The 20,553-nt window shown below is 32.1% G+C and overlaps 1 pseudogene; it reads right to left on the minus strand.

Annotated features, from left to right (window-relative positions):
- Positions 1-18,269: 18,269 nt before the first annotated feature.
- Positions 18,270-18,668, minus strand: LOC124087451 (cytochrome c-like; annotated as a pseudogene).
- Between the last annotated feature and the right edge of the window lie 1,885 nt (positions 18,669-20,553).

The following is a 20,553-nucleotide window of genomic DNA, read 5'->3' on the forward strand; positions in this document are numbered from 1 at the left end:
TACTTGAATCACTGAGAAAAGCTTGAGAATTCTGTTTGACTGTTTAGCAATACCAATAAAGCACAGGAATTCCTTTATATAATTTACTTTAATGATGCAAAGAGAGAAGACCCTTATTTCTGGTGTAAGAAAACAGCAAGACCTGTAATTCATTTTGGTGTTTTATGTGTGTAAATGTCTAAAAACAAAGCCAAATATTGAAAAACAGTTTAAAAGATAAAAGTCAAAGTAGGCAATCAAGTTGGTGGCAGGGCTGAGAAAGGAACCACTGTTATTTTGTCATTTGTAGAATCAGTGTTATCACTTGATTTTCCTGTTACAGTAACCAACAAATTCCATGTTTGCTTAAGATTATTAGTAGGATTTCTGCTCTTGCAACTAAACAAATCAGGACTAATACATTAGCTTAACACTGGAAATTGAAAAATAGTAATTAATTAAGGATGACCAAAAACTCTGTTTATTAAGAAAGACATGATGTAGGAATATCATGGTTTGGTGGGTGTAAACATTTTATTATTAAAACCAGTAAACAGTGGAATTAAATGTTCCCAAACTACCTTGAAAAGACACATTCTTTCTGAGTTTGCCCTCAGAATGTGAAAATGGCTTTAATCTAAAGATCTTTAATTCTGAAAATGAGACAAAAGAAAAGAAGCAGTCGCAATGAGTTTAAAATTCATCTTTCGATTCTACATATATATGTTAAAAAAGAACAATATAGTATTCTAGAAATATTTGGAAGTTAATTTAGTTGTAGAGGTTGAAAATATATTGTACTAGCACTGATGAATCTAGTCAATCTTTGAAGCACATTGAAGTATTGTAGTGTAAAGAATGAGCAGGATCTTACTGATGGAAATGGAAACTATCAGGCAACCACCAATATCTATTTTCACTGAATTGTGGGAGAAGTAGGAAACTTTTCTTCAACAAATATTTACTGAGTGCCTACTGTATACCAAGCACTAAGTGAACAAGGTAGAACTGTTCCCTTTACTCAAAGATTTTACAGCATAATAAGGAGACCCCTACAAATGGGAAAACTTAATATGGAATAATATAAACTATTCTAGGGGAAGAATGAGGCTTTAAAACATATGTAAATAACATTTCACCCTTATTTAAAGAGATTTATGGAAGTCTTTTTGGATAAATGGCTGTCAATATTGATTCCTGAAAGGCAAGTGGCAATTAATAATAATCATGAGAGTAATACAGACAATTAAAACAACTTTTACAATTGGCCAGAAGACAGCAGGGATGACACAAAGTGAGTAGTTCAGTATGGGTCAAACATGCATAAAACAATAGGGTAAAAATAAGAATAAAGAGGAATTCAGTAACCAGAACTAGGAGATAATTTGAACCATGTAGAGAGACTTCATTTCTGTCCTGAGGAAAAGGTACAGTTCATCATATGATAAAATTTCACATTTTAGAGATACCTGGCTGACGGTTGGTGAGTGAAGCCAAGAAAGCAGCACTAGAAACACCATGGTAATACAATAACAGTGAAAATTTTGACTCCATAGTTAAAATCTGTTACCCACACAAAACTTGTACTTGGGTATTTATAACATTTTTATCTGTAATTGCCAAAATTTGGAGCAACCAAGATGTCTTTCAGTAGGTTAAGAGATAAATAATAGGACACAGATAATAGAATATAAATCTGTGCTGAAAAAACAATGAACTATCATGGCATAGAAAGACCTGGAGGAATTTAAAATGTTATTTCTGAGTGAAAGTGGACAATCAGAATAAAATTATTAATAATAATTACTTATTATTAATCCCAACTATATGTAATTGTAGAAAAGCCAAAATTATGGAGACAGTAAAGAATCAGTAGCTTCCAGAACTTAGGAGGGAAAGATGGCTGAATAGGAAGAACACAGAAGATTTTTAGGGCAGTCAAGTTTTCCTGTTTGATACTGCAATGATAGATGTATGCTATTTACATTTGTCAAAACCTATGTACTGGGCAACATCAAGAATGAATGCCACTGTAAACTATGGCAATGATACATCAATGTAGATTCATCAGTTGTAATAAATATACAACTTATTGGGGAATGACAATATGGGGAGACTGTCCATGTATAGAAGCAAGGGATAGATGTGAACTTTTTGCTCTTTCTGTTCAATTTTGTTGTGATCCTAAAACTGCTCTAAAAATAATCTATTTATAAAATCATGCTATGTATACTAAGAAAATGATAGTTCTTATAATGAGGAAAATAGATTGTTTCAAAGAAACGTAGAGGAAATATTTGAGAATTTATTTAATGAACTTAATAAAGAAATAATAAGTCAGAGTAAATGAACAAGGGTACTTTGATTCTCTTAATTCACATTATTTGTATGAAAAGAATTTTCTTCTTGCTCTATTTCTTAAGGCAAGATGATGAGGTGAGGATTATAAGGGGGCTATTCCAGTCTTTTTGACTTGGGATAACACTTGTTTACAGTTTGTCTTCAATTACTAGCTCTCTGTCACTTAGAAGTCTTGGAGTAAATAAGAATTTACAATCCAGGTTTTCTAAGAAAGGAAATAATTGCCCTAATGAAAAGCTCTATAGAAGGACATTTTCTCCCACTTGCAGAAGAGTTTTTCCGTCTCCTTTTCTGGGTATTCATTTTATTCCAATACATTTATTGAAGTGTACCAAGTATAGTTCTTGGAACTTAGATCTAAACTCACTCTTTTGATTAAGGAGTGAATGCCATGACATATGTCTCCTAGAAGTGTCTAAATATCTCTTTTAATATAAATAATTTTTAATGTAAATAGTTGACAACTCACTTAAACTGACCCAAAGTGAACTCTTAGGAGGAGTAAAAGTAGAGTCAAAAAATTAGACTAGGACAGATCCCTGAAAGATGTCAACATCAAAGAAAATGTAAAAAATAAATAAATAAATAAATATACAGGAACCTGAATGGTGGAAGAAAAATTCTTTGTCTAACACCAGGATTCAGGATATATTAGTATTACACCAGGTGGGGTGGGGAATAAAGAGAAGAAGGGTGGTATTTCAAGATAAATGAAGAGATTATTTCACAGAGAAAGAGATGGCACACTCACTGACCCTGTATTCTGGCTTCCTCCCTCATCATTCAATTGAAAATACTCTCACCAGGCTCCCTAAAGATTTCTTTTGCTATATCCAATATACACATTTCAGTTTTTTTGCCCTTAATTTCATCTTTAGCCTTTTAAAATAGCAAGAGGTATGTTCCTTTCACAGGCCCATACTGTGAGAGAAGAGAGCGAAAGAATCCTTTCCTTCTGTCTCTGATGCTTGACCTAAGGACTTCCATCATCCCTAACACATCTTTAACACCTTCTGCCTGATTCAGCTGGACCAGTTTCCAGCCAATTCAGAGTGAGCACCCTCATAAGTTTTCAAACAGTTCTACTCATTGCATTACATTATAGGCTCTCAAAATAAAGGGAACGGACTTTAAATAAGAGAATTAAAATGAGAAATAGGTGAGAAAAATATTTAGAAAAAAATTAAAAAGGGAAAAATTAAGAAAAAAAATTTAAAAAGACAGAAAATATTTACCAAGACATAGTTAAACCTCGTTTTTTTTTCTTCCCCCAAATCAAACCATCCATTTTGAAAATGGTTCATATGTAGTTCATAAAGTCTTTACTTTATCTTAAATGGATGTATTTTAACTCCAACTAACTGTTTATTCAAAATAACAGGTTATAAATATGGTTTAAGAATTCTAAATGGGTGTATTTAAAAGTTATTGCATATAAATTTCCTAACTAAAATTTTAAATATTTATTCCCAGAAAACAGCAAGCCCTTGCTAGAATTTCAAATTAAAATGCAAAGGAGGCATTTAACTTTGATATGGCTATAAATTTAAGCAAGCTAGGGAAAAAGATTTCTTCTCAGCCAGTTGGTGCCAATATATGTCACCTCTGTCACCATCTATAATTTTTCCCTCTTGCCACACTGTTTGTGAGAGCTAGTTTGACAAGAAAGCATGTTTCGAATTGGGCAAGTAGTAAGTTTCTCTCTAACTTGGTCTTTCAAACTTCATGGTGATCCTGCTACCAAGGAATTAAAGAGTTTCTGATAGAGGTCAAAACACCCTAGTGGGTTTAGGTAATGTGATAAACTTGCCCAGAGGATGAAATTAACATTTGTGCTTGATTCTACCTTATGAGGCACATACAGTCTCACTTGATAAAGGAAAGAAAGCCCTTGGGAGAATAGCTGGAATCAAATATCAAAACTGAAAATCAGAAGAGATAAAATTGTGAAAATGTTCACTAGTTAAATTATGATCATCTTTCCAAACACAAACTTTAAAAATGATATTATCACAGAAAGTGCCATATAACTTTCTGTATTTTTAATTCAGATTATAATCAAAAACTGTGTTTAAAACAAACATGAAGAATCTCTGAAGATAGAAGAAGATAGATGAACTGGAAACTTCTGAACAAGGGAACAGCATGATGTTGTCTGGGTGTTTCCCTTGTTGCCTCATATATCCTAGTTTTGGAGCAGAAGAAGTTTTCTTACATACACACAAAATAATAACAACAAAAACTGATTTTTCTAACCAAAGAACAAGAAGCAGGAAAGCACAGCAAAAAAGAGAATTTTCAGAGAGCAACTTCTCTGCTCCAGCCAACAGAATATAAACGATAACCCCATCCACACCCATGCTGTCCAAGGTCTTCTTCCTCAAGATGACCTTTCAAGGTACCCACAAGCTCCCACTGTGGTGCTGTCAGAGAACAAGCAGGGAGATCCTGGTTCTTCCATGCAAACAGGTAGGAATGAGGTTCCCCTACTTTTAGCTCTGATGGAGTCCTGAGTAGCCTAGGGCCGAGTCTAAACCATCACCCAGCTATAAAAAGCCTTCCCCCAACACATTATCAGTAGAGATCTTCTGAAAAGTTAGATCTCTTATGCCAGCTCTGCATGGAAAGGACTCTGCACCAAGATTATGCTAACAGAGACCTAGGGAACCTGGAAGGCTACCTCCACCTGGCAGAAATAAGATTATATCCTCTAACTCTTCCCCTACTAGAGCAGAGAAAACCTGGTAAAACAATATTTTATTTTTAAAAAATCTAGTATCTAATAACATAATTTGAAAATGTCTGGAGTTTACTAGAGAATCACTCATTAAGTCAAGAACCAGGAAATCTTTTAACCAAATGAGGAAAACAATAATTAGATGTCAATATCAAGATGACAGCAATACATGAAAATAATTACCTAGCATGACCAGCTGGGGCTTATTCCATAATGAAAGCTGGTTCAATATCCAAATATTGATCAATATAATCAATATTAATAGGCTTTGAAGGCATCACAGTGTTAATCCCAGTACCCCAAAATTAATCTCAGTACCCATGAATGGATGCATGGTTAATGAAAAAATCATATATATATACACAACAGAAAATTTTACAGTGTTCAAGAAAGAAATCCTGATGTTTTAAACAATATTGATAGACCTAGAAGACTTTGTTGTGTGAAATAAGCCAGGCACATAAAAACATAAAATGCATGATCTCATTTATGTGTCGAATTCATAAAAGTTGAACTCATAGGGCTGTGGTTGTAGCACAGTGGTTGAGCACTTGCCTAGAATGTATGAGGCATTGAGTTTAATTCTAGCACCTCATCTGAATAAATAAATAAATAAATAAATAAATAAATAAAAATAAAAACCCACTGACAACTAAAAAAAAATATTTTAAAAAAGTTGAACTCAGAGAGGCAGAGGATAGAATAGCATTTACTAGAGGCTGAAGCATGGGGAGATTGTGGAGGAGGTTGGTAAAGAATGTTGACTATAGTTAATCATAATATATTGTATACTTAAAACGCGCTAAAAGTAGATTTTATGTACCATGAAAAAAGGATGTTTGTGAGATAGCACATATGTTGATTTACTTGATTTAGCCATTTCACAATGTGTGTGTGAGTGTATATAAACATTATGTTGTATAACATAAATATATATAATTTTGCTAATTAAAAATAAATAAATGCAAGCACAAATAAAATTTAAAACTTTTGTTCTGCAAAAGATCCTATTCAATAGCAAAATTAAACTATAGATTGTTATGGACCAGGTTATATGGGCAATGACCAAACAGACTCTGCATCATGTAAGAAATGCTTCTCTCAGGGGAAAGACCCACCTCTATACCCATTAATAGTTACCTAGCATAACATACTTGGCAACACAATATAACAACAAAAACTTAGCAATTCTTATACAATGTAAAATTGTTCTCTTTGGTTTCCATTTTTTGTGGGCAATGTCAGAGATTGATTGTCTAGACTTTAGGAACCATTCTCTAACTTGCACTGAACTAGGGTCATTTTGACCCACTTCCCTTCTGTTTGCTTGCCGATATGCCAACCTGGAATGTCCGGTGGGAAATACCAATGTACCCAATGCATTGTCTCACTAACTGCCCAATTCAGCTTCTGCACTTGCTTGCTTGCTCTGTTTTTTGCCTTTAAATATACTAAAATGCTCAGGCTCAGGGCTGTTCCTGCAGAGACAGTTATGGGTCCTGTGATGGGCAGTTGCTGGCAGGCCAGCTAACTAAAGACTCTTCAATTTGGACAAAACTGGGACTTGATATATTTTCTGAGTGACCTGCCCCATAGCAAGATTAGGAGAAAATGTTTCAAAACCAAATATTTGATCAAATTAGTATCTGGAATATGTAAAGAGTTCTCATAACTCAATGATAAAAGAGCAAATAGGTTAATTAGAAAATGAGTAAAAATGAGTAAAATAAACATTTCACAGTAAAAGATAGTAAGAATGGGCTGGGTGTGGCGGTACATTCCTGGAATCCAAGCAGCTTAGAGCATAATGCAGGAGGATCGCAAGTTCAAAGCCAGCCTCAGTAATTTAGTGAGACCATACGCAACTGAGTGAGAACCTGTCTCAAAATAAAAATAGCTTTTAAAAAGGACTGGGATGTGACTCAATGGGAAAGTGCCCCTGGGTTTAATTCCTGGTACCCCCTACCCACAAAAAATATGGTCACATAAAAAAGATATTCAACACCATAGCTATTAAATAAATGTAAATTAAAGCTACATTGAAATATCACTGCCCATCCACTACTGTGACTCAATTTAAAATATAATAATAATATTAAATGCTGGTAATAGTGTGGAGAAATGGAATTACTCATATTTCTGGTTGTAATATAAAATGGCACAGTCATTCTCAAAACAATTTGACAGCTTTTTAATAAACTGAACATAAAAACATTTACCACATAATTCAGAAATTATACTTTAAGATATTTATCCTGAATAGATGAAAATATGCTTATATAAAAACCTGTACATTATATGATAGCTTTATTTGCAACAGCCCAAAATGTCCTTTGGCAAATGAACAGTTTGATTTATTGGATCATGTATGTTCTATATGAAAATTTTAAGTATATTACTAACATTGAATAGAAAGTTGAACTTGTGCTAATAGGACTGAATTTTAAGACTCCATGAAAATCAGTTTTCTTTGGCTCATCAGTTAGTTTTTAGTAAAAAAATTAAATGAAAATCTAATAAACATTGTACATTTATAAGTATAGCATTTAGTGCAATTTGTGTCAAAAAGTACAAATGGAAGTAAAAAGAAAAACTTTGAATTTAAATAATGAAACACAAAATGCATGTTTTACATTGTCATCTGACAACTTTTCAGGTAGGTGACATGTGCACTGTAGGTGTAAAATCGTATTTTATTTGTAGACAATTGCCATCTGCTTACTGGTTAGTTGAGAAGCTGAGAATCATTTATCTTTTATTACTTTATGCTACTTTCTATTTGTGGGTCAGGCTGAGGTAACCTAGATAAAAGATGATAAAGCTAAGATCTAGAAAGAGCATAAAAATAATAACTACTTATGATGTATAACAAATTTTCCTCAGTAGATATACATGAAGTTTTCAACATACATAGTCCCTATACTTAGCAGATGTCAGTATTGGTACTTTTTATTGTTATCATCATTATTTTCATGTTTTAACAGGTTGAGATGGCAGATAAGTGATGTCCCAGAGAATAACATCAACAGGGTAAAGAAGAGAAAAATCAGGTGTCTTGGTTCAGATTATTATATTCCAGAGGTTACCCAGTAAGTAGCTTCATTGGGCATAAAGTCAAGAAAAACAAACAAACAAACAAAATACACACTTCCTTGTGGGTATATTAATAACTTCATTAATAAATTCAGTAAATAATGAAGTATGAGGAATAAAAATGAAACATTGAATAATATTGTATACTGTAGGCTACAATATAAAATATAAAAATTATTTTTGCTAATTGAAATTTTTTTGAAAATGATGATGAGGAAACATTTAGAATCTATTTGAAGAAATTTTAAATTACTATAAAATATCATAGATTATTTTTCCCCCATGAACCAGATTGTAGGCTATTTATTTGGGGCTTGAGGGGTAGAGAAGAAATCTCCTTGTCAAAAAAAGAAACAGAAAACGGAGAAATAGAAAATGTAAACATATCTTTGATGTGTACTAATGGCAAAAGATTATTTAGAAGAAAACATTATACCTTAGAAAGACATGTGAGTGGTCAGCTATATAAATTCCTTAGTAAATTCTGAAAAGAAAATAAAGGAATTTTAAAAAAAAGAACTTGAAGAGGAAAAGCAAAGTGAAGATTCAAAATAGGAAAAAGTTTTGCTCCATCTTAGGAACCACTATGTGAATTTTATAGCAATCCTTAACAGAATATTAAAGGATTCCTATTTAGAGGTTCACAAGCACAAATCCCCCAGTGACTGAATTTATAGCTCTGTGGTTTTTGAATTTGGCTTCAATTGTGCTTTATGCTTGCTAGGTTAGTTCTGCATTAAATTCTAGCTAAAAGAATCTTTTCAATTCCATATTGTCATATAAGATACATTTCCTTCTTTTTTAAATGTTACCAAGTATGCTTTCAGATAAAATATTTGTCATGTATTTGGAGAAAATTATCACTTTAATTAAAAATGTATTTAGCCATTGGATGTACATAAACCAACTTATTTTTGTTATAATTTTTCTGCCTATAAGGCTGCCCTTTGGGTTGGGAGATAGAATTTTCTTCCAAATAATTGTTGTTATTGTTGTTTCAGTTTCATTGTTATTGTTTTATCACTCATCTTTTTACTTTTTCTTTTTTTTATTATTTTTTTTTAACTGACATGAATTGCTATTGTTACATGTTACATTCACAACTGAGTGCCACCTAAACTCGGTCATTAAGATTAGACATTATGGGTCCTAGTTAGTCTGGGCTGCTATAGCAAAAAAAAACAAAACAAAACAAAAAATCCACAAATTTATTTTTCACAGTTCTGGAGGATAAAAAGTCCAAGATCAAAGTGTCAACAAATTAAATGACTGATGAGATTTTGTTTCCTCTTCTATAGCAGTCATCTCATTGTAAGCTCACATGGGAAAGGGCAAGGACACTCCCCTGGGCTGCTTTTACAAGGGCACTAATACCATTAATGAGGGCTCTGCCACTGGGACCTCCCTACTGTGCTTCCTCCTAAAACCATCACCTTGAGGATTAGCATTTCAATATCTGAATTTTAGGTTTACACAAACATTTATATCATAATCCTAAAAAAATTATTAAAACAAAGCTCTTTATATATTGAAGTAAAAAAAAATCTGACGTGTCCTTTTAAAGAAACAGAAACTATTGGTTAGTAATGAAAATATTGGCTAGTATTGAAAGTAAAATTGTTAAATGTTTTTGATGTTTTACCTACATTCCTTTATAAAATTACATTCTCTAGCCTTACCCATCTTTTCAACTAATGTCTTTTGAAATAAAACAATATTACGTCTGTAAGTAAGTAGTTACTGATGAGGTATAAAGTTTTGAATGCTTAAATATTACCCATTGATTTTCCCTTTTTTAATAAAACATACATGGTGTGTTAAAGTATCAAAGTGGTTAGGTCAACCAGGAGGTTCTTGGTGATGATGGAAGTCAGTCTAGAGTAATGGCAGTGAAGGTAGAGGAAAATAGATTCATTTTGGAAATCATTAAGAAACATTCATAGGACTTGGTGTTGAGTTAGACATGTAGTCCAAGTCAAGAAGACCTACAGTTTTCTGACCTGAAAAATGTGGAGATGTTGTTATTTATTCTCATCAAACCAGAAAAAACCTCATGAGAAAAAAAAAATGGGAGGCTAATTTCTCATCTTGCAATTTGAAGCCAAAATCTATCAGTAAACTTATTGGTGTACAATATTAAATTAAAGACCCACAAGAGCTGAGCATCCTTGTCTTGGTCTCTGGCCAGATCAGCCTTAGAAATAGCTCCATTCTCTTGCAGTTATGGAGAAAAGTCACTGCTGCTAACTTATCACAAGACACAAAGAATTTCAAGAGATTCATAGTAGCTGCTGCTCCTAGTCCCTTATAGTCCTTGTGGGTTAAGCTGAAAGTACATTGACTCACTCTTGACCAAGATAAACGTTGGCCTCTTTTCCTATTGCCCCAGAGGCATAAGACATTTAAAACACATGCCAAACTCAGAAATATAGGACTGTGGTTCTTCAAAGGCAAATTTTGACCATTTGAAAACAAAAATCACACAAATAAGTTGCTCTCTCCTCCAGTTTTATTTCATTTAGAAATGTAATGCAATTGTAGTCTCCTTGTGAGACCAAGAAATCAGCTTGTCATACAATTGTGTATGACATTATAACTAACATCGTTGTGCTCCCTCTTCTTTCATTTTTCTTTCCCCATGTTCCTGCTTCCCTGAACAGGTTGACACATGATATGCAGCCAATGGTGCAATAAACTTATCATTTAAACTATTAATCAATTAGATTGAATGAATGTATTATACTTTCAAGGCCATATTAACTTTCTTGCTCTCTGCCAAACTCTGTTCCACAAGACCATTTATTAATTAAATTCCACAGAGTACCATACTGGTCCATTTTATTTGTGGCATGATGCTAGTTATGTCCAATAATCAAGACATGGAACATCTCTTACATATTCTAATGAGATACACAAGCTAAAAGGTAAAAGATATTTTAACAATTGGAAGTGGACTATTACAATATGATGGCCTTTCTAGAGTACTATTAAGAACATTTGTGAGAAGAAATTCACACAGTAGATCAAGCAATGAGTAGTACTTTTTTTTTTTTTTTTTTTTTACTTCATTAGGAAAGAGAAGTGACCAGAGGTATCAAGATACAGCTGGGCTGTGGTGAATTATTTGATTGGTTAAAGTACTAAAAAGAAGGGGGAAAGGAAAATGGCACAGGGAAGGACCTATATGATTTTAAAATTAGACTGAGGATATATGGTCAGATTCAGATGAAGCCAGGAATATTAAACATGTAAATCTAACTATGTCTTCTTTGCCAAGAAAAACCATCAAACTATCCCTGCCTAAAAAATTTAATTCTTCTTTACCTAAAGAAATGGTAATACTTTTCCAAAAAGTATTTGCCTTGCAAGATACTGCTGATATTCCTCATCATCTATCCCCACCACCTCTCTGTTTCTCAAAGTGGTTAGCAACTTTATTTTTAATATCATTTTTAAAAATTTAGAATATTTTAAATTTTAGCAAAGAAAGTGAATATAGTGCAGAGTTCCATTATCCTCCATGTACAATTACCCTATTATTAATATATTACATTAGTCACAATTAAATTGTTATCATTGGAAAATTAATTTCCTACATTAGTCACAACTCAATGAAACTATATTAATCCATAATTATTTACAAAAGATTTCCTTAGTTTTTATGTTGTTTTCCAGAGTCTCACTCACAGTACTACATTACCTTCCATTATAAGGACTTCTCAGGCTCTGCTAGGCTCTGACAATTTTTCAAACATCATTTTATTATTCGTGATCTTGAAAATTTTGAGTATTGATCAGGATTTTGGTAAAATGTCAGTTGGTGTTTATTTTATGGTTTTTATGGTGATTAGATGTGAGTTGTGAGTTCTAGAGAGGAAAATGACAAGAGAGGTAATACAATGTCATTCTCATAACATTTTACATATTAAGCATGTAAATCTAACTATGTCTGTGTATGTGTGTGTGTGTGTGTTATGCACACCTAATCCAAAAATGCAAAATATTTTGCATACCTATGTAATTTCATGATGGAAAATTTTCTCACCTAATCTCATGTAACCAGACTCAGTCAAAATTCAAGCACACTAAAAACACTGTATTAAATTACCTTCAGTCCCTGTGGATATGCTATCCTCTGTGGATGGCATATTGTTGGATCATTAATATTATCATTTTCAACAAGGACAAAGAATCTTCCCTTTTGATTGGCTTGGAATTTTTTTCTAATTATATTCAACATTATTTCTTAATATACTTGTATTTAGGTCTGCCATTTTACTTTTTTCTTTCCTCAGAGTATATAAGGTATATTTAAAACATAAATAAATTTTGTGTCTGATGCCCAAAATATTTCATTATGTATATGAAAATATTTCAAAATTAAAAAAATGTTTGATATCCAAAACATTTCCTGTCCCCAAGAATCATTTCAGATAAGGTATAATCAGTTTATGTTTTCAGTTAAAATTCAGTATCATTTTATTTATTGTTTTCTTAAATTGTTCCTATTTTGGAAGTATTATTTGGGAGTTCTTTTACTTGACTACTCATTTTTTTTTACATAACCAAATCATAGTGTTTTTTGTTGTTGTTGTTGTTGTTGTTTCAGCATTTCTTTACTTTCAGGCACTACAAGATGCTCCAGTTTATTAAGTATGATTTTAGCTATAGGTGTATCATACAGAACTTTCACAAGGTTGGATAAGTTGCTTTATACCCATAGTTTATTGCATGTTTTGCTCTTGAAAAGATGTGTGATTTTTTTCAAATACTTTTATTGCACATTTGGAGATAATTGTTTAATTTTTACCATCTATATTATTAATCTGGTGTATTTCCTTCATGCATTCGGTATTCTTACATTAAGCACATAAATGTTCATAATTTCTAGGTCTCCCTCATTTATTGATCTCTTTGTTCTTATAAAATGTCTCTCTTTATCTCTAGTAATACTTTCAAAGTCTATTTTGTCTGACAATTATATAAACACTTCCAGCTTTCTTGTTATCACTGTTTGCATGGTATATTTTTATTGTTTTACTTTCAGTATTTTTGTATGCTTAATCTAAGTTGTATCTCCTGTGGACAGCATATTATTGGATTTTGTTGTTTAAGCCCAAAGTAGCTCTGTCTTTTGATGGAATTGGATTATTTAATCTATTCCTATTCAATGTTATTGTTTATATACTTGAATTTAGGTCTGTTATTTTTCTTTTCCCTATGCCTCATAGAGTTTTATTCCTTTCATATTCCTTTATTTATTTTTGTATTGAATCAATACTTTTAAATGTAACATTTCATTTCATTAATTAGGTTGTGCTTAATGGTGAATGATTAAATGTTTCCCCCAAACTAGGAAAAAAGCATGTATGATGTATGTTATTATAGGACAATTTGGCAAGAATGGTTAAAAAATATCAAGATTACAAAGGGAAATTTAGTATTTTCTCTATATGTAAGTGATATGTTCAAGTACTTGTTTAAAAAATGGGTTTATATCATCCACTAAAAATATCATAACAAATGAATTCAACACAGTTGAAGAATATAATTTTAGTACAATAGTCAAATTGTATTTCTATATACTCACAGTACACTAACTATTCAAAGATAAAACTAAGGCCACAATTACATTCAAATGAAGTCAGAAGAATACATTTTTTTGAAGAAATAGGACAAACGATGTGCAGCACCTCACACTTGCAAACTACAAGTATGTTTGAAAAATATAAAATAAAGATTAAAATAAATGGAAAAACATGTTTATTTACATGAGGAATTATGTTGTTGAAATGGTAACATTTTGTAAACTGATCTATGGATTCATCATAATTCCCAATACAATATCAGTTTACTTCTGTGTAGAAATTCACAGCCTGATTCTAAAATTCACATGAGTTTACCAGGGAACTATTATAGCCTAAATAATCCTGGAGAGAAAAAAAAAAAGAATAAAGTGTTAGGGTAACTCACATTTTTTTTTTAATTTTAAAGCTTACTACAAAATAATAATAATTATATATGTGCCACAAAGGCAATCCCCTGATGACCTACTTCCTCCAGCCATGGTCTGCCTGCCTTCAGTTACTATCCAGTTAATCAATATCAGTGGAGATTCATTAGTTTGGATTAAGGATCTTATAATCCAATCCTTTCACCTCTAAATTTTCTTACATTGTCTCATACATGAGCTTTTGGAGGATACCTCATATTTATACATAGAAATATGGACTAATGAAATAGGATTTTGAGTTCAGAAATCAACCCATGATCTAATTTTCAACACGATGTCAAAACAATTCAAAGGACAAGGAATAGTCCCTTCATCAAATGCTTCTGGAACAAATAGCTACATGAAATGAAGCTGGACCCACAGTTTATAGCACCTGTGAACATTAACTCAAACCATGAGTATGGAACGTGCCTGCAATCTCAGCTATTCAGGAGGCTGAGACAGGAAGATGATAAATTCAAGCTGGCCTGGAAAATTTAGTGACACCCTGACTCAAAATGACAAATAAAAAGGGCTTGGGATACAGTGCAGTGGTAGAGAACTTTTGGATTTAATCCCCAGTTGTACTAAATAAATAAAAAGATAAATAAACTCAAAGCCATCCAATGATTTCAATTAAAAATTTATACCATAAAATTCTTAGGGGAAAATACAGAAATTAATCATTATGAAACTTGATTTTGAAATGGTTTCTTGAAATTGAAATAACACCCAGAAAAATGACCAACAAGAGAAAAAGTTAATAAATTGAACATTATCATAATTGAAAACTTTTAAGCATCAAAGAATATTATTAAGGAAGCAAAAAAATCTATATATTATAAGAAAATATGTGAAAATTACAAATATGATAAGGAACTAATATTCGGAGTATATAAAGCACTCTTACACCTTATCAATGAAAAGACAAATAGCTCAATTTCAAAAGTGGCAAAGGATTAGAATAGACATTTTTCCCAAAGATATACTGATGGCAGACAGCACTTGCCAAGCGTAGCAATATTATTGATTATTAGGCAAATGAAAATTAAACACAAAGGGTAACACTGCTATGTTAGCCATCATGTTTTTAATGGAAAAGAATATGTTTTAGTAAAGATATGAAAAACCGCAACCCTAATATATATAGTGCTGGTAGAAAGTGAAATGTATGCTAGTTTCATTGCTACTAAGGTGTCATTGCTTCTATGTCTTATCATCTGACAAAGCAATGTGAAATATATATATATATATATATATATATATATATATATATATATATATATATACACATATATGTATATATATCATACATATATATGCCAACTCATATTCATCTATCTATCTATCTATCTATCTATCTATCTATCATCTCTCTAGATATAACCATTTGAGCCAAATAGGCTAAACGTGGCTTTAGATTGGTGCCTCCAACTCTAACCCATTACCCCATGGATTATTCAAGCTTTATCCCTTTACTTGTATGCAACCTTTGAATTCAAAAGTGAAAAATGTAGCTCCCACAGTCTGCCATCCATTTACTTAATAGTTCAAATTTACTACACATGTACAATTTTAGACTTGCATTCCCATGGAGGGAAAAATAATCCACTAGAATGCAGTGCTTCTGTATAATTCCTTTGCCCTTAGTCTCACTAACTTCACTTAATTCCAATTACTTCAGTCAGCATCATGTTTCCACCTCCTTCAGAAGATTGCTTCATCTAAATGTGATATAATTCTTGAATTCCTGGCACTGATATTTACTATTTGTGTTTTAGAGTTCTGTGCAATAATGTTCTAGGTTTTGTTTTTGTTTTTGTTTTTGTTTTACCACATTTGTGGTGAATTGCAACAACAATCTCAGAAAACAAAGTGATGTTTGAATTTTTTTTTCAGAATGCCTTGCCTTTTCTTTTCCATGTACTTCACAAAGGATAAATATTTAATCTTCTTATTTTAATATTAATTCTACTGAAGCCCAATTTTATGATTCCTAATTTCACAGATTATACTTTTGTTGTCACATATCATCAACAAAAGTAAGTTCATGAAAATTTTCTCCTGTGATTTTTTTTCCCTAGAAGTTTTATAGTTTTATATTTAAGTCTATGAACAACTTTGAGTTTATTTCTTTAGTTTACTTTTTGTAAAAGGTGTGAGGTCTTCCTCAATGTTCTCATTCTCTCTGCCTCTTCCTTCCCTCCTTTCTTTCTTTCTTCCTTCCTTCCCTCTCTCTCTCTCTCTCTCTTTCTCTCTCATACAAATATGTAATCATTCCAGAGCCATTTGATGAAATGACTTTCCTTTTTGTATTGTGTTTCCTGTGCTCCTTTGTCAGGTGGCTCTATTTTTTATGGGTCTTTCCTTCTAGGTGTTTAATCTATTTAGTTGATATATGTATCTATCTTTCATGTATCGTATTCTATCTAGATTATTGTTAACTTTAGTATTTCTTGAATTTGGAGTAGCAGTATTCTAACTGTATTTTTTCTTCCTTGGTATTATATGTCTGTTTTATATCTGTTGTCTTTTCATATAAATTTTTAATCAGAGTGTTGATACATACAAACTTCCCTGTTAGAATCTTGGCTGGGAATTTAAAGATCATGGAGGAATTAATTGATATCTTAAAAATATTAAGTGTTCCAACCTATGACCATGAAATCTCTTTCTACATATTTAGGTTTACTTTGATTTCTTTTGAATGTTTTATAGATTTCTGCTATAGTTCTATACATATTTTGTTTCACATACCTAAATATTGGCTATTTTATGCCATTATGATTTTTTTTAAAAAGCTTCAAATTAAAATTATAATTATTACTTACAGAGGAAAGGAATGAGCTTTGAATATTAATTTTGTACCCTTTACTTGCTATCCTGAGAACTATACTTGGTTATTTTAAAGTTCTTATGCACTTTCTAGGATTTAAAAAAATGACTACCATATATAATTATTTCTCTTTTCTCATTTTATAGATATTTTTTCTTAGTTTAATGTGATATCTAGGAATTCCACTTGTTGTGAAATACTGGTGAAAGTACATGCTTGACATGTTCATGATCTTAAGATAAAGAAATATAAATAGCAATAGGGTTTTTGTGTGGATGTTTGTTTTTCTAGTCGAGAACATTTCTCACTGTTATTAATTTATTGAGAGACTTTATTTTAAAATCACAAATAATGTTATATTTTGTCAAATGTTCTTTTTTTCATTAATTAATGATCATATGGTTTTTTTCTTCCTAAGCCTGTTGTCTTATGTTGAATGTTTAATTTTCCATGTATCTTTAATAAATGCCACTCTTGAGTATAATTTTTTCATGATCTTTGTTTTTAATTATCTTAAATCTTTTGGTAACATATTTTACAAATTTGTACTGATGGGAATATCTCTTTTACCTTAATATTTCCATTTAATAAGTTGGCAAAAAGCACCATTACCAACCACCTAGATGTTCCATAGTATTATTTCTGAATAGTTGTTTAAAGAGAATCCTGAATTATAACTTAGTCTGAGAAAGTAAAGAATTAAAAAGATTAAAAGTCCCACTTTTATTGTAGTATGCTGATTTAAAAGCATCTGAACTTACAGATCAACTAAAAAATGTGAGAAGATTTATATATTCTTTAATATTATACAGAAACCACATTAAAAGGCCTTTGCATAAGGAAACAACAGTAGTTTAGATACAGGGAATTCTAATTAAATTGGCATGATCAACAAAAATATAAAGTAGACACTGCTTCCTTATCTGTAACCATTGCCTTTAATAGGCTAATGACCACAAATTAAAACACATGTGGATCATGCTTGGTTATGAGAGAGTGAAGGTATTTCCCCCATAACTAAACATACTCACATAATCAGTTATATAAACCTAAATATAAAACCAGTTTTGAGATGTCATTCACCATTTTTGTGAAATATTGAACTTTACTAAGTAAGCCCAACCATAACTTGAAAAGGAGGAAACAGTGATAGAATTTAATGAAGTGGGAGTACTAACCAAAATATTAAATTAACTACAAGTCAATTTTACTTAAATCAGGATTGTCCAACAAAAATAATTTTGTCAGTCATTCATCATCTGATTTCTGGTGTATCACATCAACTAAATTATGGTGCACATACAAAAGCCATGAGACATTTCTGTTTGGTAATAAATAAGGCAGTACCTATTACTCATTAGTGGCTTTTTTGAGGTAAGCTAGAAAGTCTGCCCTTTATCCCACCTTCTTAATGCCAGCGAAGATCATTTTTGTGCCAGAAAGTACTTTTTGGGACTCTCTAAATACTCCATTAGTGTATCCTCTCCCCAGGTGGTGCCTTTGTTCTTGTTGGCATCTGTATAAGAGAATCCAACAACCTGTCCTGTCTTCGGCCCAAACAGTCCATGGAGATTTGGCCCAGTCTTGTGCTTGCCTCCCTTTTCCACAGTGTGGCACTGGGCACACCACTTCTGAACAAAAATCTTCTTGCCTTTTTCACCATTACCCATTTTTAATTCTGCTGCAGTTTCTACTCCTTGTGCTCACCATTCTTTTGTTCTTTAGTCACTAGTGCAAAGATGATTCCCTCTCAGAAGCCAGATGTCCCATTCTCTGTTGAGTCTAATTTTTTTATACATTGCTGGATTTGATTTGCTAATATTTTGTTGAGAATTTTTGAATTGCTGTTTATGATGTTGGTCTGTTATTTTTCTCATAAAACCTTTATTTAGTTTTGTTTTTAAGTGAAGTTGCTGTGTGTTTCATGTACATTTATTTTCTGGAAGATAGTGTGGAGAATTGGTATTGTTTCTGCCCTAAATATTTCATATAATTCATTCATGAAAGCATTTGGACTCAGTGCATTCTATTTTGGAAAACTGTTAGTTCAATTTTATTAATAGACATAAGCTTGTTCCGATTATCCCTTTCTACATATGTAATCTTTGTTAATTTGTCTTTCAACCAACTGTTTCATTTAATGCAATTTTCTAAATATATGAGCATACAGTTGTACACGACATGTTTCATGGCTAAGAATGTGGTCTAGCTTGGTAAATGCTTTGTCTTACCTTGAAACCAATGCACATTCTGTTGATATTGGCTAGAGTATTCTATAAATGGCTATTAAAGACTATATTATCAAATGGCAATTATATCCATTTGATTGATGGTGTTTTCATTTCAGTTTTTGCCTGTTTGTCTATAAAATACTGAGAGAATGGTTTTAAAATCTTGAAATATAATAATGGATTTGGTGCTCAGTTCTTATGTATTTTAACATTTTGTTATTGGATGCATACATTTAGAATTTTTATGTTTTCTTGGAAAATTGTCAATTTTTTTTTCTGTTTAACTCTCCTCTACATCCCCAGTCAACCATCTTATCTTAAAATCTGGTTTGTCGGAGATAAATACAGATATTTCAGTTTCATTTTGATTAGTGTTTGTATGTTCTATTTTTCCAGGCTTAATTTTAACCTATCTATGTCTTTAAATTTTAAGTGAACTTCTTCTTGACAACATATCATTGCATGCTCATTCCTAATTCTCCTTGCCTTTTTAACTGGCATATGCAGAACTTTCACATTTAACATGATTACTAATATTGTTTAATTAATACCTACCCTCTTTGTGACCTTTTTATTTTTCATATTAATGCATTTCATTCTGCCCTCATTTTCTATCCTTGCTAGTAGTAATTAAACATTCCTTGTTTAAGATATATTTTTATTTTATGTCACCTCAACACATTCATTTAGTGTTTTGAATTTACTCTAGTGTTGGTAGTATACATTTTAAAATAAAAATAATCTACTTTCAAGTCATATTGCACTGTGGGAGGCTGCCCTGCCCATGAGCTGAGCATCCTCTCTCAGCCTTGAGTAAGTAGGTGTTTGGTGTGACATCTCATGTCACGCGCTGTGAGAAGCAAGTGGTCTCCACCTTCTCTTGGCAAAGAAGTTTGCTCTAGCCCTGGACTTTGGCGTTACCCAATGGTAATGGACAACCCCCCTTTGAAACCTTATCCCCTGCCTTATTTGGTGAAAAACATTCCATCGAAGCTTCTTTGTGTGTCCCCCTGTAAAAATAAAGTTATTCTGGGTGGACGCTCTCTTGCCTTCCAGAGTGGAAGAGGACCCTTGGGGTAACTGAGCAGTCCTGCCTTGATCTGAGAAACTCATCTCCATGTGTTGCGTGATTTCTTCACCGTTTTCTTGTTTAATGTTGCAATCAGCTCCTTTGAACCCAGTTCATCTTGTCAGCTCAGGTTGTTGGCGAGATTGTACAAGTTCATATATAGTACCTACTTTTAGGGTATTTCCAGTATGTTCATACTGTTCCTCAGATATCCCTCTCATACTTCTCTGCAGTGATAACCCAAACTATTGTTAC

The sequence above is a fragment of the Marmota monax genome, unplaced genomic scaffold (genome assembly GCF_021218885.2).
Source record: "Marmota monax isolate L192 unplaced genomic scaffold, Marmota_monax_Labrador192_F-V1.1 WCK01_AAM20220418_F8-fsc00012, whole genome shotgun sequence".
Taxonomy (NCBI): Eukaryota; Metazoa; Chordata; class Mammalia; order Rodentia; family Sciuridae; genus Marmota; species Marmota monax.